This window comes from Rana temporaria, chromosome 13 (assembly GCF_905171775.1).
Source record: "Rana temporaria chromosome 13, aRanTem1.1, whole genome shotgun sequence".
NCBI classification, from domain to species: Eukaryota; Metazoa; Chordata; class Amphibia; order Anura; family Ranidae; genus Rana; species Rana temporaria.
In genome coordinates this window covers 92313698-92327399 of record NC_053501.1, presented here as the reverse complement: position 1 = coordinate 92327399, position 13702 = coordinate 92313698, and positions in this window count along the sequence as shown.

Sequence of the window (13702 nt, the reverse complement as noted above, 5' to 3'; positions counted from 1 at the left end):
TTGGTCAGGTTATAGCCAGACCATTGTTTCCAATCTTTGTGGACAGCATACTGACAGGATTGGGACCAGCTGATTGGTGAAAAGCCAATGTGGTATCAATATTCAAAAAAGGACAGAAAAAAATCCCTGACAACTACAGGCCAGTCAGCCTAACATCAATCATTGGTAAATTATTGGAGGGGATGATAAGGGACTATATTACTAATGATATTTTTTTTTCTCAGTAAATTTTTGGATAATCAGCATGGGTTTACTAAAGGTCGTTCCTGTCAGACCAATCTGCTAACATTTTACGAGGAAATGAGCTGCCATCTAGATAGGGGGAGGCCTGTGGACTTAGTGTACCTGGGTTTTGCAAAGGCATTTGATACAGTCCCCCATAAGCACTTAATATACAAGCTGAGGTCTGCAGGCATGGACCATAAGGTCTGTTCTTGGGTAAAAAAATTGGTTTACAGGGGCGTGTCCAAAGGGTTTTGATAAATAACATGTACTCAGACTGATCTGGAGTGGTAAGTTTGGTGCTCCAAGGTTCTGTCTTGGGACCAATTATATTCAATTTATTCATAAATGATATAAGGGATAGGATAAATGGCTCAATCTCAGTTTTTGCGGGTGACAAAAAAATAAGCAAGGCAATAATTTCACATCAGGATATAGATTTTACAAAAAGACCCAAAAAATAAAAATGCTCCGTGTCCTGGGAGGCCTCCCACCGAATGCCTGCTCTGTGCTTAGACATGGGAAATTTCTGAGATGTTACAAAAGCCAGAGATAACAGTAATATTATTTAGTGGGAAAACTCTGCTACTGAGAACTGTCTTAGATGAGAATTCTCTTCACTCAAGGGAGATTTTCTCTAATTTCCTGTAATGTCCAAAGGAAGTGAAGGTAAATATCCCCAAAGAGAGACAAAAAGCAGAATACAACCTGATAGGTTAAGGGTTTTTATTGTTCCCAGCGTAACCAAGTGATTGGCTAGAGTAGGAAAGTTTAGGACACTGTGCTGCAGTTGCTTTCTATGTTTCCACTGAAGTATCAGTCTGAATGGGTTAACACTACTACATCTTCACACAGCAGGGGGAGCTGACAAGCAGAAGGAGCTCAAGGGACTTGAATCGCAACCGCATTGAACTGTGTGAGATGTAGTTAGAGAAAGGAATCCTGCTGTGACAGTTTATGGACCGGTGGACTACAATTTCCAAGAAAGACTGTTATGAGGAGAAGAAAATTTGGTATTTTCCTGGGCTAAATACTGAACGACTTCCTCTATGATGCAAGGAGACCAGAGAGTACATATCACTATTCTTGAGTGCACGATAACCCACCACATGCCTGCTGCCTGAGACAAAAATCGGAGCACTGTCAACCTGTGTGCTAAGGACCGTAGTCACTGCAGGCAGAAGTAAGCTGAAATCTGAACCGTGAGACCAAAGTTGCTGTATCACTGGGCCTGGTGAGAGGTCATTGCCACCATTGATCTATTGCTGCTAGCAGAGATTGAGTATATAGGCACTGTCCAACTAGCAGCCTTATTCACTGCATGCAGACTTCACCATAAAGACTAGCCCCAACACTAGCCGGATGAAGAACTAGGTCTAAAGGCTGCTCACTCAAATAGCTGCTTCACAAGAATGTTGCCCATTGTCCATAGTAAGACGTACCTCTTTAGAAAGTCTTATATTTCATCGTAGCCATTCATATAGAGTGTACTCTAAAGCAGTTATAGCCTGCTGATTACAAAGGAGTTACAGTAGTATTAATCAATCATCATTGTTGGTACTACTTACCAATGCTACTGCTTATTTTGTGGGTTACTAGGTTTACTGTAATAGTGCCCCAGGATGATGCCATGTTGTGACGAAACGTGTCGGGAGTAGCAATGTGATGTCACCGCACTGTTTGAGATCCCGGAAGGATGGGTATCTATTTTACCCAGCTGGCTTATTATATTATCTGCCTTTTATCATTCATGTTGATGTAAGTGCATCACTTTTTACCCCTTAAGTGGTTGTAAACCCTATGAGAAAAAAAAACTTGCAAGATAAAGGCATAATAAGCTAGTATGCATGGCATACTAGCTCATTATGCCTTTCTCTTTCAAGTTTTTTTTTTCTCATAGGGTTTACAACCACTTTTACCTGAGATCGAAGCCCCTGCAGCCGTTCTCGTATACCTCTCTGGCGGCCGACATCACTCCCAGGGTTACTTCCGGGTATCGCGGCTCTGGTCAATCACAGCGTGCGGGAGCCACCGGTAACGGCACACGTACTGAAGCAATGGCACATACGTGTCGTTGCTTCAGTGCGCATGTGCCATTGACATTGGCACATGCAGGGGACAGGGGATATCTCCTAAATGCAGGTTTAGGAGATATCCTGCATAGCTACAGGTAAGCCTTATTATAGGCTTACCTGTAGCAAACAGTGGTTGTAAAAGGGTTTACAATCACTTTAAGTGTGGTTTTACATTATGTTGAGTTTCTTTTTTTGGATTACCTTTGCATGGAGCCTGAGATGATCCCTGCACCTAGTGGAAAGATAGGAAATCTGGTTCATCAATGTGCTGTGCAAGCTTACCTGGTGAGACGGCCATTCTCTTTGACATTTGGTGAGGAAAAGGCCCTGGCTGGGTATTAGCAACAAGCGATTCAGCTTGTGCAAGCTGGTAAGCGCATTTTTCATGTGGTGGTGGATACTCACTCTGTTAATGTGATCTGACACATCACGAGGGGGATCTTTATTTATTGAACAATTTACATCTCATTTTATGGAGGACATTATGTCTTCTTTTGCAATTCATCAAGGAACATTTTCTTCTTTTTAGATTTTTGTGGACATTTATCATCATGTTATTAGGATTTAAATGGCAGATTATCATATTAATATTATATTATTATTCATCCCGAATAAGACATTTTGTTACTTTTAGGGAGTAGAGCACAACTCTATTTGTTTAAACATTACTATCTCTGTGTATATCTCACAGCTAAGAGTTTGATGTTATTTAGGATTTATACGTTTACAGCACAGTTTCTCTTCTTTTATTATACTGTACTTATGTGCACCACCGTAAAGACTAGCCCCAACACTAGACGGATGAAGAACTAGGGCCAAACTCAAATAGCTGCTTCACAAGAACCTTGTCCATAGTAAGAGGTACCTCTTTAGGGTGTCTTATATTTCATCGTAGCCATTCATATAGAGTGTACTCTAAAACCGTTACAGCCTGCTGGTCACAAAGGAGTTAAAGTAGGATTTATCATCATTGTTTGTACTATTTACCAATGATACTGCTTATTGCTGATTTTGTGATTTACTAGGTTTACTTTAATCTAGTGGCACAGAGCTCTACTCTAAGCTGCTATAACATAGTAAATACATTGTCTAGCAAGTTTTAATTTAATGAATACTCATATATGGATATATTGCCATTTACTTCCACCCTAACAATATTTTGCATTTCTTTACTACTAATCAGTCTGATGCTTTCTTCCTGATACTGAAACATAGTGGTGTGCATGATATTTTTATTTGTGGCCCCAAAAGTATTGTAGAATTGGTTCTCTGTTCTTTTTCCTCGACACCTGTACTATATAAAAAAAACAAGATCTTGGCTTTACATACACTTTAAGCAATCATTTAACATACATACAGGTTGGTGTTAACACAGCAGGGGGTGCATCTTGCTATGGAAATGTAAACCAGCCACACAAACCAAGAAAAAAGACGGCCTTGTCTCTAATGATGAGTAAGTACATATTTATAATTAAATATAAAACTGATCATTATGCTGCACCTATAGCTGGTTCTATGCCAGCAGCCCTATAATCATTTAGTACATAGATTATAAGGATGAAAAAATACACAATTCCATCAATATGTCTTCAGAGAAAAAAAAAATGTGCTGCATGGAAGATGTGCTTTTTCAGGTGCTATAAGAGCATCAGCATTCCTTACATCTTGGTAGTTGTGCTACCTGCTGATCATGGGCAGCAATTCAGGGGCAAGCCGAGAGAGAATGCACATCAAAAAGGGAATGCTTTCTTTGATAAAGCTCTGTATGCAGACAGCCCAGTGTCCACTGAAGGCTACATCCAAAAGCAGAAGAAAATTAGAACTGGCAGTACTCCAAAAGGATTCTATTAGAGCTGTCAAAAGACAAGAAGTAAAAAGAAAAAGGTTATAGTAGATAACTTGCTTGGTAAACCTGGAATTATTAAATATGCTTAGGTGGCTTAGAAAACATTTTTAACAAAAAATAGGTTATTACAAAATACAAAAACAAATTGTATTAAATTGAAATAAAACTGCACCTATTATCACTACAAAGAAGTCCTTGAGGTCTAGATAAGCGACTTTGCCTAACATGAAATTACTGCATCAGTCTGCTGCAGGCAGAAGGAAGCATTTCCTGAGTCTCCTCTACCGTAGTGATCAGACTGGAACATTGTACATTTGTAACAACTCACAAGATGACAGCCAGAGACTGATAAAGTTGGTTTATTACGCCAATGTTTTGGCGAGTCACAGCACACCCTTCTCAAGGTGCTGCAACTCACCAAAATGGTGGTGTTATAAAGCAAGTCTCCATTGGAAATCCTTTGAGTGCTGGTTGTTCAGTGTCTACTTTACCTTTTGGCTGTATTATTCCTCATTTTGGTTTAGTGGGTGGAACCATGCAAATCACTGTGGTCAAATCCTATTGGTCAAATGCTGGCGTAAGGAGTGCAAATATAACCCAAAATTAAAGATCCTTTTATTCCAAACTGCATATAGCTGTGCAGTCCAGTCTGCAACTCTCCCTTTCCTGCCAGAGAGGCATGGATGCAGGAGAGACATCTACTGCAGTACATAGACCAGCCACTATAAAAGCAGAAGTTGAAAAAAAAAAAATTTCTCCCTGCAAGGTGAAGTCATAATATGCTAGTATGCAACGCATACTAGCACAGCATGAAAGACTTACCTTGAAATTAAGCCCTCCAGCGGTGTACTGGCATCACTGACAGGTCTTCCATCTTCAACCAGTCTTCCTTCCGGGTTTGTGGGCTGTGGTCCTTTGAGTGGCCGAACCATGATGATGTCAGTCCCGGGTATGCTCACGGGATGCACAGGGCTCTGAAGTAATGGCACAAGTATGCCATTTCTTCAGATTGCATACACCAGGTGACCTCACAGGCTGCAGCAACACGGAATATCTCCTAAAACGGTACACATTTAGGAGATATTCTATGTACCTACAGATAAGCTTTATTATAAGCTAAAAAAGGGGGGAATGGGGGTGGGACTTTGTATGAGGCATATGATAGAACTACCACAGGCCTCCATCCCTGTAAATGTATGAAAAAGGGGGGAAAGTTGGGACTTTAAATGAGATGCGTTTTTAGCAATATGCAATTAAGTATATATATGGAATATAAAAAATGTTTCCATAAAAGCCAGGCTCAAAGTTGCCAACCAAAAAAGCACTAGCTGACCCAGTTTAATGTGGTCCGCACCTAGTCTGGTGGTATTTTGGTTTGGTAGGCATGTTTTGGTTCCACTCCTGTTTTGCCTTTGTTTTTTTCAGTGCTCCTTTTTGCCTGACCAACTATAGGTAGGGGCGGGTTTAGGCTATCACCTGTCCCCTATCTATTGATTAGCATGCCTGTGCTCCTCTTTAGGAGGCTTTAAAACTTATAGCTAGGACTGCAGTTACACAGAGTGCCTTGACGCTTGGCCTGCAGCTTACCAGGTATTTGCAAATACATGCAACTAAACCTCTGTTTTTAATTACATACAGTTAGACAGATTAATTCGGTTTAGTGCTTTTCTGGTTGGCAACTTTGAGCCTGGCTTTTATGGAAAAAAAAATTATATTCCATATATATACTTAAACGCATATTGCTAAAAACGCATCTCATTTAACGTCCCAACTTTCCCCCCCTTTTTCATAGCTTTATTATAAGCTTGCCTGTAGGTAGAAGTGTCCAGGGGGACTTTACTATAACTTTAAGCCTCCCTCTATCCACTAGGGGGTGCACTTAGGATGTGAACTGCTAGAGACTCTGAGGAGCATTGTGGGGGATTGTGGGAAATATAGTTTCTAGGAAGAAGGAAACAGGTACAGTGTGGGACTACAAGTACCAGGGGAAGCTGCACGACGCATGCGCAGTTCGTTAAACGTACTTGTCTGGCGCTCAAACCATCATTTGCATGGGGTCACGCCTCATTTGCATGGGTTTGCATGGGTCAAGCTCACTTCTACCTACACCTTCGAAACCTACGCCACGCCGACGCAGCGTGGGGAGCACTGGCTTCCTGAATTCCATGCTTGCCTCTTTGCGCTGCGTCGGCGTAGCACACAGGAGGATGCGCTGCGGCGGCGTAATGTGTGCCTGCTGTCTGTGAATCCGGGCCATAAACTTTAATGGCATACCAGTCTTAGTCTGTAGGGTTCAATATTGAGTTGACACACTCTTTGCAGCAATAAGAGCTTCAACTCTTCTGGGAAGGCTGTCCACAAGGTTTAGGAGTGTGTCTATGGGAATGCTTGGCCATTCTTTCAGAAGAGCATTTGTGTGGTCAGGCACCGATGTTGAATGAGAAGGCCTGGCTCGCAATCTCAGCTCTAATTTATCCCAAAAGTGTTCGACTCTGCGTAGGTCAGTCAAGGTCCTTCACCCCAAACTCGCTCATCCAGGTCTTTATGGACCTTGCTTTGTGCACTGGTGCGCAGTCATGTTGGAACAGGAGAGGGCCATCCCCAAACTGTTCCCACAAAGTTGGGTGCATAAAAATTATCCAAAATGTCTGACGCTAAGAGTTCCCTTCACTGGAACTAAGTGGTCAAGCCCAACCCCATAAAAACAACCACACACCATAATCCCTCTCTACCAAATAATTTAGACCAGTGCACAAAGCAAGGTCTATAAAGACATGGATGAGCGAGTTTGATAAGCGAGTCCTGACTATTGGCAGGTTATTGAATCATGTGCTTGGAAGCTTTTTGTATGCAGAGAATACTTTACTTTCATGAAAGATGTCTTTATCATGTATTACAGGAAACAGGTACATACACTTAACATAGACAGAACATCCTGTGATCACATTACCATTGAATACAAACCATAACATTGCAGTGCCACCTGCTGGATAGAAAGGTATAATGCACACAGTATATATTGTTCAGTTTATATAAGAAATAAAACATTACATGTTGTTGTTATTCCAACACTGATGTCAACCTGATAGAACACCTTTGGGATGAATTAGAGCAGAGACTGTAAGCCAGGCCTTCTCGCCTGACCTCTGGAAGAATGGTCGAACATCCCCATAGACACATTACTAATCCTTGTGGACAGCCTTCCCAGAAAAGTTGCAGCTGTTATAGCTACAAAGGATGGGACAACTCAATTTTGAACCCTATGGACTAAGACCGGGATGCTATTAAAGACAGGTGTCCCAATACTTTTGACAATATAGTGTACAGTGGGGCAAAAAAGTATTTAGTCAGCCACCAATTGTGCACTTAAAAAGATGGGAGAGGCCTGCAATTGTCATCATAGGTATACCTCAACTATGAGAGAGAAAATGTGGAAACAAATCCAGAAAATCACATTGTCTGATTTGGAAAGAATTTATTTGCAAATTATGGTGGAAAATAAGTATTTAGTCAATATCAAAAGTTCATCTCAATACTTTGTTATATATCCTTTGTTGGCAATGACAGAGGTCAAACGTTTTCTGTTAGTCTTCACAAGGTTGTTACACACTGTTGCTGGTATGTTGGCCCATTCCTCCATTCAGGTCTCCTCTAGAGCAGTGATGTTTTGGGGCTATCGCTGGGCAACACAGACTTTCAACCCCCTTCAAAGGTTTTCTATGGGGTCGAGATCTGGAGACTGGCTAGCCCAGTCTCCAAAAAATCGCAATAAGCGTTTATTGATTGGTTTGCACAAAAGTTATAGCGTTTACAAAATAGGGGGTATTTTTATGGCATTTTTATTAATATTTTTTTTTTACTAGTAATGGCGGCGATCAGTTTTTTTTTTTTGGTACTGCGACATTATGGCGGACACTTTGGACACATTTTTGGGACCATTGGCATTTTTATAGCGATCAGTGCTATAAAAATGCATTGGATTACTATAAAAATGCCACCGGCAGTGAAGAGGTTAACACTAGGGGGCGGGTAAGGGGTTAAGTATGTTCCCTGGATGTGTTCTAACCCAGGGGTGGCCTCACTAGGGGAAATGACTGATCTTCTGTTCATACATTGTATGAACAGAAGATCAACATTTCTCTCCCTGACCGGACCGGGAGCCTAGTGGCCTGTGCGAGAGCCGACGTATAGCTACGGGCTCTCGCGCAGGGGAGCCGACCTGCCGCCGTAAAAGAAGATGCAGGTCTGTGAGAGACAGAAATCTTGCTTGTTTGTAGAGGTGATCAAATACATATTTTCCACCATAATTTGCAAATAAATTCTTTTCAAATCAGACAATGTGATTGTCTGGATTTGTTTCCACATTTTGTCTCTCATAGTTGAGGTATACCTATGATGACAATTACAGGCCTCTCTCATCTTTTTAAGTGGGAGAACTTGCACAATTGGTGGCTGACTAAATACTTTTTTGCCCCACTGTATATGTATATTTATATTATATACAAGTTGGGTCCTGACCCTGCTCCATAGAAGCCATGGTTTACTATGGCTTCTAAAGTAAATTAGTGGACCTAGCAATATTATGGATAGTATCAACTCTCAATCTACAGTCTATTCTTGTAAACTGTAAGGCCCCATACACACGAGAGGATTTATCCGCAGATACGGTCCAGCGGACCGTATCCGCGGATAAATCCTCTCGAGGATTTCAGAAGATTTCTATGCGATGGCGTGTACACACCATCGCATTGAAATCCGCGCTGAAATCCTCTGGCGATGACGTGTCGCGCCGTCGCCGCTATTATGACGCGGCGACGGCGCGACGCTGTCATATAAGGAATTCCACGCATGCGTCAAATCATTACGACGCGTGCGGGGAATCCCTTTGGACGGATGGATCCGGTAAGTCTGTACAGACGAGCGGATCCATCCGTTGGAATGGATTCCAGCAGATGGATTTGTTGTGCATGTCAGCAAATATCCGATCTGCTGGAATCCATCCCAGAGGAGATTTCTCCGCGGAAACAGATCCGCTGGCGTGTACACACCATAGGATCTATCCGCAAAAACCCATTTGCTGGGATTTATCTGCGGATGGATTCTATCGTGTGTATGGGGCCTAAGGCTTCAGTGTTAAAACCATTGGTTTAGGTTTAAAAGTGTTACAAACCTCCAACCATGCCTTATTTCTGCTGTGTTGACCTGGACTATTTCAGTTTTTATTATAAAATGACTAAAAATTACTATGGGAAGTGCTCTTTTAAGGGCAATAATATAAATAGTATTGTGGAAAATAGTATTAGCAGTACATACCGTAAATGTGTTAGTTATTTAAAATGTACCACTTACAGTATAATCTCACTGGTTTGTGTTATGGATGACAAATTACCATGTGTAGCCTTTGATTGCTGGTGGATAACTGACCAGAGTTTCAGGAGATCTATGTTAGACCTTACTCCAATATTACAATAACTCCCCACCTTCTAATTTTGTCACTCCAAATTTCCTAAAAATTATTTTAAATATTTGGTTGGACACTTGAGAAATATATATATTTTTTTTATGTTTCCACCTGAACAAATAATTCAAATTGATGCCTGTGTGTGGTTTTCCCCTTTTTTATTTAAAAATATTATAATTATTTCCTGTGCAGGTATTATTCTCGGCACGTATTTTCTTGCTCTTGTGCTTTTAGCCACCTCGGCTGAATTACCATGCTAAATGTAAGGCAATATTGCTCTTTTTTTAGGCCACAGAGCACTTAATGCTAATGCGTGGTTCTGGGAGAGGTGAACCGAAAATCACTTCTGAAAGCATCAGGCGATAAATGTGGACACAGAGAGAGGCTGCCCTGCAGAGCTTACAGTCTAGATGGAATGCACATAATATTAGACTGTAATTGTACGAATTGTAACCCTTTCACTGAAAACACACTTACAACCTATTTTTTTTTTAAAAGCAAAGGATCTAGAAAAGTCAAAATTTCCAGTAAAACATACATGGAAATTAATTATTTACAATTAGATTTATAATGTGTATTTTTCTTTCTTTCTTTTTCTTGTATCTATTATCCTCCCTGTTACACCAATCACTATGTATTATATTGTTTATTTTCTACTTTTATGTTCTTTCTCTTCTTTCTGTTTACTGTATTAAGTACGAAGTTATCTTTTAGAATGTGTATTTTTTTTTTATCTTTCTTTCTCTCTCTCTCTATCTATTGTATAGATCATCTTCACTGATACATCCAACATTTACATGCTCTATTTGTTTACAATTATATTTATAATGTGCATTTTTTCCTTTCTTTCTTTCCTTTTCACTCCATCTATTGTATCTTAAATTCTTATAAATGATAAAAGAGGAAACAGAGTTAAGTAGGTACCGTATTTATCGGCATATAACACGCACAGACCTATAACACGCATCCTAACTTTAAGAGGGAAGTTTCAGGAAAGAAACTTTCCACAGCCCCCTGCGTATAACACGCAGGCACAGTTTACCCTCTATTTTCAGGGTAAAAAAGTGAGTGTTATACGCCAATAAATACAGTATATATACCAAACTATGTCATGATCCAAAATTGCATGTGGCTACAAAATGGCTACAACATCCCAGCATTTTCATAGGCGATACTTTAAAAGCTACTACATCTTATCGGTTTAGAGGTACCTATAAGTAATGGGCCTAAAATTATTCCTCTTATGCCGCATACACACGGACGGAGTTTCCAACCACAAATGTTCGATGTGAGCTTGTTGTCGGAAAATCTGAGCGTGTGTATGCTCCATCGGACATTTGCTGTCGGAATTTCCGACAATGTTTGAGAGCTGGTTCTCAAATTTTCCAACAACAAAACTTGTTGGAAATTCCAATCGTGTGTACACAATTCTGACCCACAAAATTCCACGCATGCTTTGAATCAAGTAACAGAGTCCGCACTGGCTATTGAACTTTATTTTTCTCGGCTCGTCGTACGTCTTATACGTCAGCACGTTCTTGACGTTCGGAATTTGACAACATTTGTGTGACCATGTGTATGAAAGATAAGTTTGAGCCAGCATCTATCGGAAAAAAATCCACGGTTTTGTTGTTGGAATGTCTGATCGTCTGTACGCGGCATTACTGCTATGCGCAATGATACCTTACATGTGTCATGCAGTTGTTTATGACATCTGTGTAATTTGCATTTGTGGTGTTAGTGCACACGAGGTGGGAGAACTTAAAACAATTATTAATAAAAAAAGTTTAATCAAATTTTGTAGATTTTTTCACTCAGCTTCATTATTATCACAGAGGGGTTGTAATAGCGCTTAAAGCGGTAGTAAACCCGCAGATTCTTTTTTTACCTGTAAGGAAAAAGGCATAATGAGCTAGTATGCAATGCATACTAGCTTTTTGTGAAATACTTACCTCAGAACGAGGCGAAAAAATACCCAATCATGTGCCAGGAAATTAAAACAGTATATTAGCTTATACTTCATTGGACTATTGAAGTCAGCACAGCTTCATCTCATTTACTGAGCTATGGAAAAATGTAAGTGATACTAAAGTCTCAGGTCCCTACCCGGGGCCCCGGGCCCCTCCCTACTGTTGAGTGCCCCCACAGCAAGCAGCTTGCTATAGGGTACCCAAGCTGAGCCGCACCTGATTTGGCCCTACCCTCTCTCTCTCCTGATTGGCTCACTGACTTTGATTGACAGCAGCGAGAGACAATGGCGCAGCTGCTGTGTCTCAGCCAATCAGTAGGGAGAGTCCCGGATGGCTGAGGCACTCATGCCCATCAATTAAAAGAGATGGGGCACATGTAAGTATTAGGCCCCGTACACACGACCAGTTTCCTCGGCAGAATTCAGCTTCCGACCGAGTTTCTGGCTGAATTCTGCCGAGAAACCCGGCCGTGTGTACACTTTTGGCCGAGGAAGCCGACGAGGAGCTCGGCGAGGTAATAGAGAACATGTTCTCTATTTCCTTGTTGCTCTATGGGAGCTCTCGTCCCGCCGAGCTCCTCGGCGGCTTCAGTGCTGAACTGGCCGAGGAACTCGATGTGTTTGGCACGTCGAGTTCCTCGGCCGTGTGTACGAGGCCTTAGGGGTGCTGGGGATTCTGCTACACACAGGTTTTTATCTTAATGTATAGAATGCATTAAGATTAAAAAAAAAAAATTCTGCCTTTACAACCATTTTAATTCTCTAAGGAGAAATGTTATTTGGCCCAGTGAATAAGATGAAGCTATGCTGCCTTCAAGACTTTATTTTTCTGGCACATCATTTTCCTGGCATCCTTTGCAAAGTGATTTTTCACTTTGTTGTATTTCATTCACTGAGATAAGTGGAATGTTAAGTTAAAAGTGAACATGTTCCACCTTTAGTATATTAGGGAGCCCATATAATGACCACAAAAGGTGTAATGTCTCAAAAACTCAAGCACAGGCATAATCAATTGAGTTCCCACAGATACAAGACATTGCCAGGTGGTCTATATCTTCAGAACCTATACATTTAGGGTTTTGGGTAAACTGACCATATATTTCAGTGGGGTGTATCTAAAATATATAAGGATTATATACTTGGGTACAAGGAATGGGCCTTACTAAGTTCTATGACAAAGAAAAGACCCTATTCCAGGTACCTATACTTCTCCAAATATCCACCTCATTCAGGTGTAGCTTGTCCATACCCATATATAGGGCTTCACAAAGAAAAATGCCATATTCCGGCCTGAAGATTCAAGAAATGTATTATCCTTTTACAATAAAATCATACAATAAAATATTGGTGTAATCCCCCCATCACATAAAAACAACCAATACTGCACATAAAAACAAATGCTGTATAGCCACATAAAAAAAATACATGTATACAGCATAAATAAAATACACACCCGTTCAGTCTAAGTTATCTTTTTACCCTCTCAGAATTCAAAAGCCATATAGTCTAGGGAATAAAGGTACTTTGAAGCCTTGTGGTAAGGGAGGCAATACTCCTAAACCCGCCTGCCAGAAGGAAACAGTTCAAACAAAGCATTACCTGGGTGGGAGCTATCTCTCAAATACTGTGGGCTTTCGTAAAAATGCTCCCTTCCTTCTAAAACCTATTATGACTAACCTGTGTATGAAAGCAGGGCCCATCTAATTGAGCAGGCACCACTGCCCGGGGGCCCCAAGTACTCATGGGGCACCATCAGGGCTGGCTCCAATCAGTGGCGTACTAAGTGGGGGGCGGGTCACCCCGGGTGCCACACCCTGGAGGGTGTCAGGCCAGGCCCCCCCTTCATGACTGGAGCAGGGACAGCGGGCGAGTTAAGGCAGCGGGACCGCGGTCATGGTGACACAGGCACACGGAGAGCAGTGGTGCTTTGCGGGGGATGGGGGTTTGCGAGCCGCATCCGAGGGCGGCAGACTCGGCACACCAGGGACCCTTCGCAACAATCCACTTCTCTCGGACTCGGGGCCACGGCTCTCATCAGCCTCGGCTGTTTCACATAGCCGTGCAGAGTGAAGCCGCTTCCCCTTCTATGTCTACATAGGGCGCTGTTAATCTGAGGTACATTATGGGTC